This window comes from Oncorhynchus gorbuscha, linkage group LG08 (assembly GCF_021184085.1).
Source record: "Oncorhynchus gorbuscha isolate QuinsamMale2020 ecotype Even-year linkage group LG08, OgorEven_v1.0, whole genome shotgun sequence".
Taxonomy (NCBI): Eukaryota; Metazoa; Chordata; class Actinopteri; order Salmoniformes; family Salmonidae; genus Oncorhynchus; species Oncorhynchus gorbuscha.
This window is the reverse complement of record NC_060180.1, coordinates 33,522,948-33,533,942: the sequence shown is the minus strand read 5'-3', so window position 1 is coordinate 33,533,942 and position 10,995 is coordinate 33,522,948. Positions and strand designations below refer to the sequence as shown.

The following is a 10,995-nucleotide window of genomic DNA, read 5'->3' as shown; positions in this document are numbered from 1 at the left end:
GATGCTGCGTGTAGCAGGTGTCTTAGTCTGCTACGGTCGGTGCCTTCCCGAGGCAACCTGCAGTCAATGGTCGAGTCTCCAGTCTGTCCTCGTCACTACGAGTGGATTTAAGTTTTTTCATGTTTTGTTTTCGTCTTGAGTTTTACTGGAATAAAGACTCTGTTTTCGCTAAGTCGCTTTTGGGTCCTCATTCACCTGCATAACACTTTCGTCTGCTCCTAGTGAACACGCTTCGTGAAATTGGATTTGTTTACAAAACTCGCTGACAAAAGAAGTTATTTGGACATAAATGATGGACATTATCGAACAAAACAAACATTTATTGTGGAACTGGGATTCCTGGGAGTGCATCCTGATGAAGATCATCAAAGGTAAGTGAATATTTATAATGTTTTTTCTGACTTCTGTTGACTGCACAATATGGCTGATATCTTTTTGGCTTGTTTGGGCTCTGAGGGCCGTACTCAGATTATTGCATGGTTTGCTTTTTCCGTAAAGGTTTTTTGAAATCTGACACAGCGGTTGCATTAAGCAGAAATATATCTATAATTCTGTGCATAACAATTTTATTTTCATCAACATTTATTATGAGTATTTCTGTAAATTGATGTGGCTCTCTGCAAAATCACCGGATGTTTTTGGAACTACTGAACATAACGCTCCAAATGACTGTTTTTCTGTGACTTGGCTCTGACCTAACATAATTGTTTGTGTTGCTTTTGCCATAAAGCCTATTTGAAATCGGGCACTGTGGTTTGATTAACAAGAAGTGTATCTTTAAAATGGTGTGAAATACTTGTATGTCTAAGGAATTTTAATTATGAGATTTCTGTTCTTTTGAATTTGGCGCCCTGCACTTTCACTGGCTGTTGTCATATTGATCAGCCCTAAGAAGATGTATCTATCTCTATGAGGCAAGACAATTGTCATTCAGGATTAAAAAGTGACTGCACTTCCTGATTTGGCCTTAGCTGTGTTCGAATACTCACACTAACTGTACTGTTTGTGACATGAATTGAGTATTTAGTATGCTTATTGGTCATAGTATACATGTATAAATATATCACAGTATACCTGTATACCTCTGGCCCTTCTGTGTTAACTAACCTCCAGATGAGCTTCAATGCCATACAATTCTCCTTCTGTGGCCTCCAACTGCTCTTAAATGCAGGTAAAACTAAATGCATGCTCTTCAACCGATCGCTGCCCGCACATGTCCGTCCGTTCAGCATCACTACTCTGGACGTACGATTCTGACTTGAATATGTGGACTACAAATACCTAGGTGTCAGGTTAGACTGTAAACTCTCCTTCCAGACTCACATTAAGCATCTCCAATCCAAAAGCCCCATTTACTACCCACCACTGCAACCTATATGCTCTCGTTGGCTGGCCCTCGCTTCATACTCGTCGCCAAACCCACTGTCTCCAGGTCATCTACAAGTCTCTGCTAGGTAAAGCACCACCTTATCTCAGCTCACTGGTCACCATAGCAGCACCCATTGCATAGCAACAGCATCAACTTCCCGTAGACAGGTGAAAAGCTAGTACGCGCAATTGAAAGCCTACTGTTCGTTTACAGTATACTAAAATGAACTAATAATATATAGTATTCAGTATATACTCATTAAGTATGTAGTATACAGTATGTTAGTATGGGTATTCGAGCACAGCTCTTGTTTTTCATCAATGCTCATTAAGAAATGCTAGCGGCCATGACTGAAGGCAAACAAGAATTGTCTTGGGGGTGTGGTTTGATGTGGGTTTTTCTTGGATGTGTTTTTACCATTCAATTGCAATAAACAAGTGCAGTAGTGAATACGTAAGGTAAGCCAGCTTTGCTGTAGAAAACAACATTTTGAAGTTGAGGACTTCTCCCGATGAGCATTGATACCAGAGCACGCTCATTTGGGCTTACAGTTTGAATCACAATATACCAGATGAGTACGGAATCTGACTTTGGACATTGAATTATTATTATTATTATTGTTTTAAAAATGTTGTGTTCGATCAAAACATTCGGTTTCGGAAGTGAATGTAGTGGTGCGTTTGGTTGGTGGATCTGCACATCTGTAATGAGGTAGGCTGTGCAGGTAGCCCAGATGAGAGTACGTCTGAGATGGATGAAGGTGAAAGGATCAGTGATGAGTCTACCTACAAGACTGTATACATTTTTTGGTGGAAAATGTTCGGAAAAGGAGACGAGGGGGGGATTTGCCACAGATGGGGACATAGATGGAAGGGGAGAATCTAGAAGAACAAACAGGCAGGGAGAAGAGGTACAGGAGAACATAGTAGTGTTTTTTTTATATCTGAGACAACCAGTAAAATGTTACATCTGATAAAGTTGTCAGATGTACAGTGGTTCTTACTTTTGAAAGTTTTGAGCTTATGCAGCCACCGTTTGTGGTAGATGGTGGCAGATTGTGGTAAATTGCGTCTTGGCTGACACTTAAATAACGTGCCATAAAATTATGCGGAACCACGCAAGATGTGCTGCAGGATGCCGCAACATTTAAGCTTATACGGTTCCAAAAAAGGACCGCAAAAAAAAGTACGAAATAGGTTGTTCCAACCTGTAAACAAACAGTATGCTTTCAGTCGCGTGTACTAGCTCTTCACCTGTCACCCGGAAGTTGATGATGTTGCTATACATGTGCGGTCATGTGCGGTCTGTCACCAGATCTCCACCCAATATAACACTTATGGGAGAGTCTGGCGCGTACGATCACATGCTTGTTATCACTGACTGGTCCCTGCAGCTTACCATTGGAAGATGTAAATCTAGTTTAGAAAATATGGCAGCCATGTTTGTCAAGCAAGAACTCCCTAATCCCAGAATGCCGTTCACTGTGCCCATTTCCTGAGGTCTTAACTTAGTTTGGCCACTTCAGCATGTGACAAATCTTTGTACTTGTTACGGCGTACACATGACAAGTAGTTTACAGTTAACTAATCAAAAAGCCAATACAACCTTAGCACGAAAGCTAAACAGAGTTGCAAGATATAGCTCAATCCATTTTGGGAGGTGAAGTCCTTGGGGGAAGGTATTATGGAGAGGATGATGCAGGAAATATTAATAAGATGGGGAATTTATCAACAATAAATGGCGGGGCAGACAGTTTTTCTAAGCTAAATATCCCTGGAAAGGGGGTCTGATCTGGCAACCCTGAGGTACCATAGTTTACACTCTGATGCCGTGTTCAAATCAACTAACGACTTCAGTGCATTCAAGACAATGGGGGTACTCCAGTTGAGATCACCATTAGTCTGACAGACGCGTACGTGATAACCTGACTGCATTGTATGGCGTTAGCATTAGCTCATATTTAGTACCACCTGTAAAAGTGTTTTACACACGTGTCCATTACAATCTAGGCAAGAATCAGAAAGCATGAATAAAACGCTAAGTACATTGTACTTACGATACGCTACAGTAGAAATGACAACACGTTACACAGAAAATAAGGCACTTTGATCGGAATGCACGCATGTCCACAGTTATTTGTAAGGAAGGCAATAAATGTGCAAGGACTGTATACTTGATCTGGGGAAGTGCTTGGGCTTTCTTTTGAAGCAAAGTCTGTCCGGCTCATTAAATTCTCAACTAGAAATGGTCTGCAACAGTGAAATGGGCTACTTTTGTGAATGAATGAGGCAAAATTAGAAGTTGAAACAGCCTATAGAAAATTAGCAGGTAGTGTGCCTTGGTCTGAGGTCAGCGCGGGTTAAATGTCCACATGTTGGAACGTTGAGTGCATTCTGACATCACATGCATAAAATCAACTCCCACTGGGGCGACTGTTGAAGATATTTGGAACTCGCGTGTGAAAAGGTTAATGTTGGCGTTACCTACACCTTTTTACTCAATGTTATCCTTTTGGTTGGCTAGAGTTCAGTGTTGTGCCAAACTGATGGTCAGTCAAATGGAAATCAAGAGTGGCTGGCAAGCTTGGCTTGCCTTTCCGATTGGTTTCAAACAACTTAACACTGACTGAATAGTTGTTGGTTTTGGGTTGAATTCAGGCACAGGTGACCTCTTGTGTTTAAAACAGATATTGCACTAAACATAAAGGATGGTTCACACGCCTGTGCAGCATGGATGTTTGAAACGGAATAGGATCAGTTGACAGGATCCCCAGAAGTTGATGCCACTTTCAATGGAATTTCCTGTCCTAGAGGAATGCGCTAATTGGGAGTTGCTAAACATGAACAAATACCACGATCAAGTATAGCAGCATCTTGCTAACCTTATTTAGCTAGCTAATGTTCATGTAAAATCCATTTTGCCTGATTTCCACCCCCCCCAAAAAAAATCCCCCTATTCTCCGTTAACATTTCCCCGCCGACCATTTGTCTCTGCTTCTGCAGGTTTTCGCTCTCAAAAGTACACCTTTTTAATAGAACATCCAATCGTGTTATATTTCTATGTCCATGACAATGTTTAAAACCCTAGCAGGGAACCACTTTTGAGGTCTGGGAAAAACGGAAGACATATTGATTTTGAGGTGTTGTTACCCTTTATATAGGCAAGTGTGCGCCAGGAAGAGACCTTTGTTTGGTTAAGCGGTGTTGCTGTAGCGTTCATGTGATTACAGAGTTTGCAAAAAAAATGGCCACTGGATTGATGCAAATAATCATGATATAATTCTGCCAGGCTGGCATAGGCTACTTTGCGCTCCGCACGCATGCGCACAGAGACTGGGCAGTCCTGTGCAGTTTCTGAAAGTTGCGTGGAAATACGAATCACTGATGCATTTCGTTCATGTCTTATGATTCACTTGGGCAAATGAATGGATTTTCTAACAAGTTGAAGGGATTGAGTTGATTTCCTCCTTAGTTTAAAGCATTTTTGAATATTGTTGAATTTCGGTTTAATGTCTGTATTTCGTGATTCCGTGTGTGTGCGCTGTATTTTATAGGGCCCTAGTCCATGAAGTTGTCATAAGTATGAACCTAAGATATGCCCCCCCCCCCCCCCCCCCCACAAGAGTGAAATATATGGTCTGGAAATGCAAGCAATGTTTGAGCTTTTCAGTGTGTGTCACAAGGTGGACATTTCTCTGTCCCCCTAAGAGTAAGCGACACGTTGACTTTATATGGTGTACCAAGAGATTGCCTTTTGCTTACGGCCATAACAGCCTGAATATGCCCGATCTCATCCGATCTCGGAAGCTAAGCAGGGTAGGGCCTGCTTAGTACTTGGATGGGAGACCGCCTGGGAATACCAGGTGCTGTAAGCTTTTTGCTCCAGCAGAGGTTTCTCTTGTGTCATGCGTGGAGCAACTGCCTTTTATTTATCACCATAATAATGTGTCTTTTTATTGGACTAAAGGCAGTTTGTTAGTGCTTTCCTGCCATGCCATGATCAAATCCAATAATGGACAGTGCGTTTCCCTCAATATCTAGGCAGTGCATTCAGCATTTGTTTTTAGGCTAGGAGACTGTCAATGTCTGTAGTCAATTAGGGCCCTGTAAAATCCCTTCATTGTTTTGCCTGATCCCCCCCCCCCAAAAAAAAACACAATTCCCCCTATTCTCCATTTACATTTCCCCGTTGACCATTTGTCCCTGCATCTGTAGGTTTTCGCTCTCAAAAGTAAACCTTTTTAATAGAAATATAACATGATTGGATGTTCTATGTCCACGACAACGTTTAAAACCCTAGCAGGAAACCACTTTTGAGGTCTGGGAAACACAGAAGACATATCGATTTTTCAATAAAGCGTTTCACATTCTCCACTGGTTGAAATACTATCCTGTGTCCTCAGATTAATGGAGTTAGATATGCATAGGTTTTTTTCCTGTATATATGAATTACAAATCAATAATGTTTAGTCTATTGTATAGTTACAATGTGTAATCATTGATATCCCAGGAGCAGTAAACACTTTTGAAGTGTACAATTGTAATACATACATGCAGACACCGCATCATTTGATATGACTGAAAGTGTGTCATACCTGAGTATATGGTCGGTGAATATATTCAATGTACAGGCTACAATATGGGAATCTCATACGTGGTAATAACTAAAATACCTGTGTATATAGGTCTTGTATCCTTGGCACAATGAAAGGTATATTCTACTCTAGGCTTCATTAATGCCATTCAGACTTGAGGTTCATTGATTGGTATGAATATTAGTTCAGAACTTCGTTTTAGGGTCCATACCCAGAGCGGCAACAGTTATTTTTAATCCGACTCAAGCAAGTAAATAGCTAGCCATGTTACTTCAGCTGCATTGCAAGGCAAGCTTACAATTGTGCAGTCAATGCTTGAGCCAGCTCGATTCTTTACATCCACTGTTTCACAACACAACTGCCTGGTTTGTTGGTTCTCAGGAGTCCCTGAAAGACGATTTACAAATTCATTCCCCTAACACTAGCTTGTCTGGTAACTTGCTAAATAGAGATTTGTAATTTAACTTTGACAACAAAAAAAGAAGCCATTTCTCTACATTATCACATTCCTCTCAAATTGTACATTTGCTTGACTCGTTAAGGCAACTTCCATCTGTTTTGTCAGCAATCTTCGTTGAGCGCCACAAGGCAAGGGTGGCTCGTGTCAAAATTAGTCTTTGGTCATCACAAAGCCTTGGGACCCAAATGCATGATTATTGCGCAAACTCCCCCTTGTGGTGGTCTGGAGCAATGAAGCCATTCCCCTGTGCAAGCTCGCAACTTTTTAAGGAGTGTGTGTCTTCAGTCCCCGCTGTTCCGTACGGTGTGTGTTGAAATCTTATCCTGATGCAGAATAGATTGCAACGTAATCATGATCATCTGTTTTCAAGGATGAAAAAGGTCACATCTAGGTAACCCTCATGAACTGTAAATCAGTCATTTCTCCCAACAGATGTCAAAGAAAAACCTCTCGCATGCACACACACACACACACACACACACACACACACACACACACACACACACACACACACACACACACACACACACACACACACACACACACACACACACACACACACACACACACACACACACACACACACACACACACACACACACACATTTACATTTAAGTCATTTAGCAGACGCTCTTATCCAGAGCGACTTACACATCAAGGATGGAGTGACAAAGTGCGGTGCTTAAAGACACACAGAGCCTGCAATGGCATTACCATAATCTCTAGGCTGTGCCGAGTTCAACGAGATGCCCCGCTTGACCATAGCTCGCTCGGTCTTAGCACAGCGACCATGAGAAAAGTAGGCCCAAATGAAGCCTGGCCGTAAATGTAATTTGCTTTTGGGTGACAGTGAGAGAACCGTTAGGGTGAGAAGCACAATCCGACATCAGGTACATTCCTGAGGTCCTCCCAATCTGTGCAATCCTTGACCGTGTAGCATTAACCCTTATTAACAGTTAAAAGAAGGTGCATTCTTCTTTTAACAGTTAAAAGAATGTGTCTACATCCAACAGTTTTCACGGACTTTTCTCCCCATAGGAATGCATTGCCTGCAACCCGAAATTGGGTTAATATTGCCCTGTGAACCTGTCTTCGATGACAATACATCAGGCCACTATGTGGTCTACCTGTGTCGATTCTAAGCTTCCTGAAGCAACCGGAAGTGGTTAAAATCACCCTAAAAGTGTTTTTCCATACCCAAACTGATGTTTGATAGAAATGGTGAATTCAACCTTGTGTAAATCAGTCAGTTCTTAAGGAATAGACTTAAAACTCAGGATTCTGTAAAAGCATACCCAAATGAGGATATGTGTTCACGTTCAGCTTCCTGTGCCAAACGGATGTGCCTTAAAATGGTCATAGGGGCTGTTTCAAAGGCTTAACAGATTTAGCATTTTCACCATTTAGATATACATCTTTGTGTCACTCAAAAGGTGGAAGAAATTGCATATACTGTAGCCACAATATGTAGCACAGATTGTTGGATGAAATACAAACTAACCTTGCTTACTTATTTCAAAGCAAGGGCACATATTTCAGTCTTGTGGGAAAAACTGGACAAAGAGTTGAAATTCCACAAGGCAGTGACAAAATGCTTACAGCACCTGGTATTCCCAAGCGGTCTCCCATCCAAGTACTAACCAGGCACGACCCTGCTTAGCTTCCGAGAACAACGAGATCAGGCGTATTCAGGCCGGTATGGTCTTAAGCAAGAAACGTTCTCTTGGTGCACTATATAAAGTCAAAGTGAGTCTGATTAACTTCCTTTTCAGACCCCTCTGAATACTTGCGGACATTTTCATTTTACTCACTTTTTGTCTCTTCCACAATGTTATTCCTCACTCCATCACAATTACATGGACAATTATGCAAATTAGGTGATGACATCATTTAGCAACTTCTAGCGACTTTTAGGACAGCCAATAGCTACTTTCCTTACTGAGGTGTTGGCAACACTGCTAACTTTAAATATATATGCCATTTAGCAGACGCTTTATCCAAAGCGACTTACAGTCATGTGTGCATACATTCTACGTATTTAAACATCGGCTATCTGAGCAGCTAACTGATCGCTGCAGCTGTACAAAGCCCATCTGTAAATAGCCCACCCAATCTACCTACCTCATCCCCATATTGTTTTAATATACTTTCTGCTCTTTGCACACCAGTATTTCTACTTGCACATCGTCATCTGCTCATCTATCACTCCAGTGTTAATTTGCTAAATTGTAATTACTTCGCTACTATGGCCTATTTATTGCCTTACTTCCATTTGCATGCACTTATTCTATTGTGTTATTGACTGTACGCTTGTTTATTCCATCTGTAACTCTGTGTTGTTGTTTGTGTTGCGCTGCTTTGCTTTATCTTGGCCAGGTCGCAGTTGAATATGAAAACTTGTTCTCAACTAGCTTACCTGGTTAATTATAGGTGAAATTTAAAAAAAATATGATTTTCTTTTCTTTTCCAGAAAGGGGATGTAGCTCAGTGGTAGAGTGAATGCTTTGCCTGTATGAGGTCCTGGTTTCAATCCCCAGCTTCTCCATTAACATTTTTGCAATGACCCATCTCCTACTTTCCAGAATGTTGAATTTCTCAGCAGGAAACAGATGTGCTAAATAATTTGCTCTTGTAATCTGAAGAACATGTGTTCAATCCCTGTTCGTACATTTATGGAACAGAAGTGGCATGTTTGCCAACTTCAATTGCACATTTTCAAAAACTGATGTTCATGGGTTAGATGACTGTCCATACTTGCTTGTATTTAGAATTGCTGCTATCATTTCATTGTAGTTTCAATGGAGTGGTGTATATAAAAAGTACATTGTATTAATATTGCATTTTATCTGCAAATAAAATGGGATCGAAGCTCATAGGGGGAGTGCATGCTATTTTTGTATGAGGTCCTTGGTTCAATTCCAAGGATCTCAACTGAGTTTATTTGTGTGCCAAATTCACATTACACAAAATCTACTTTCCTGAATGTTGATAAATATCTTTGCAGAATAGAGTGGCATGGTGGCCAAGCGGTAAGGCGGAGATCTGAGAGATCTCACCTGAAATCTGTGGCTTGACAGCAGGACTCAAACCTGCACAGGAAGATCCTAATGGATTTGTAGTCCATCGCCTTAACCACTCAGCCACGACAACTTTGGCAGAAGAAAACAGGCTTGTTTGGAGTGAATGGGCCACCAGGCATAGCCTACAGAAAGTGATAATTTTACAACTGAAAGATAATGCAGTAACTCATTATAATGCAATAACATGAAATGGTCCCATCATTAATTTGTTATTAAGTACAGCTGTTTTCTTTTTTTCCTTGATCTTTCCTCAGCTCCAGAAGGTTTGCATTTGAGTGTTTATTATAAATTGTAATTTCACTGTGTGAAGTTGTTATTTCATCATCTTATATTTACTGCTAACCAGCATGACTCATGAGACGCACTAAACAACTGTCAGAAGTGGGATTTGAAACCACACCTCCATGGGAGACTGCGACCTTAACACAGCGCCTTAGACCGCTCGGCCATCCTGACTAAAGCACAGTACTTGGGTATCGGGTTAAAGAGTATGGGGTAAAAGTAGAAAGAGGCACAGCCTTCTAAAATCACCACAGACCAGTACATTTATGCACGATACTGACTTGCACTTTCAATAGTCATTTGTTTTTATCAATGAAAAACTCCAGTCATTGATTTAACCTCAATATGGCCTTCAATGGGAAAAGAGTAGTAAATCGTCATTGAATGAACGTTAAACTGGCCTCAGAATATGGCCATTCTGATATAAATGATACAATTCCTCAGATAAGACCGAAAAAGTGTCTGGAAATATCAGCAACCATTTTTTTTAAGAGTGACAACAGGTCCACATGGGGGAAATCTTAATAAATGGCTTAATGGGTATTTTCAACACAATCGTGTTAATATTTATTTTTAGGGTTTAACAAGGCAGCTCACCTGTGATCTGTGGCTTGACATTAGATCCGGCGACTTCGATTACCCTGCAGACAATATTTTTGTTCTTCCCGCCAATACAATCCACTGACAATGACCAATGAGTTGTGTGTTCCGAGATGCTTTTTGTTATTTGCCTGTTTGTGGCCTGTGAAATTGCGCGATTCTTGCAATTCTCTTTCAGCCTCTCATCAACTAGCTGTTTTTGCAGAATATTAAAAATACAAGTTATTCACTACTCATATTAAGTAGGTGTCATTTACATTACCTTAAGTCATTTATTTTTCAAATGGATTTTCCAAAGGTGCATGACATACAGGCGCTAAAAAGTTGTCAGGGGTGGGTTTCAAACCATGCCTATAGGGGAGTCTGCGACCTGAATGACTTAATGGTTATTTTCAATGCAATCGTGTTTTTCTTTTTCTTTTAGGGTTTGACAAGGTTTCTCACCTATGACCTGTGGCTTGACTTAGATGTGGCCAGTTCAATGACCCTGCAGACTTTTAGAGTGTTCTAGTCCATCACCTTAACCACTCGGCCACGACAACATTGGCAGAAGAAAACAGGCTCGTTAGGAGTGAATGGGCCACCAGGCATAGCCTACAGAAAGTGATA

At 41.0% G+C, this 10,995-nt stretch overlaps 3 non-coding genes and 1 pseudogene across 3 annotated transcripts; 1 reads left to right on the top strand and 3 right to left on the bottom strand.

Moving 5' to 3' along the window:
- Positions 1-5,124: 5,124 nt before the first annotated feature.
- On the top strand, positions 5,125-5,243 carry LOC124042305. Its single transcript, XR_006840095.1, has one exon. It is a non-coding gene; the product is annotated as a 5S ribosomal RNA (ribosomal RNA).
- A 2,773-nt stretch (positions 5,244-8,016) lies between these two features.
- On the bottom strand, positions 8,017-8,134 carry LOC124042360 (annotated as a pseudogene).
- Positions 8,135-9,490: 1,356 nt separating this feature from the next.
- On the bottom strand, positions 9,491-9,574 carry trnac-aca. Its single transcript has one exon. It is a non-coding gene; the product is annotated as a tRNA-Cys (tRNA).
- A 303-nt stretch (positions 9,575-9,877) lies between these two features.
- trnal-aag lies at positions 9,878-9,960 on the bottom strand. Its single transcript has one exon. It is a non-coding gene; the product is annotated as a tRNA-Leu (tRNA).
- Between the last annotated feature and the right edge of the window lie 1,035 nt (positions 9,961-10,995).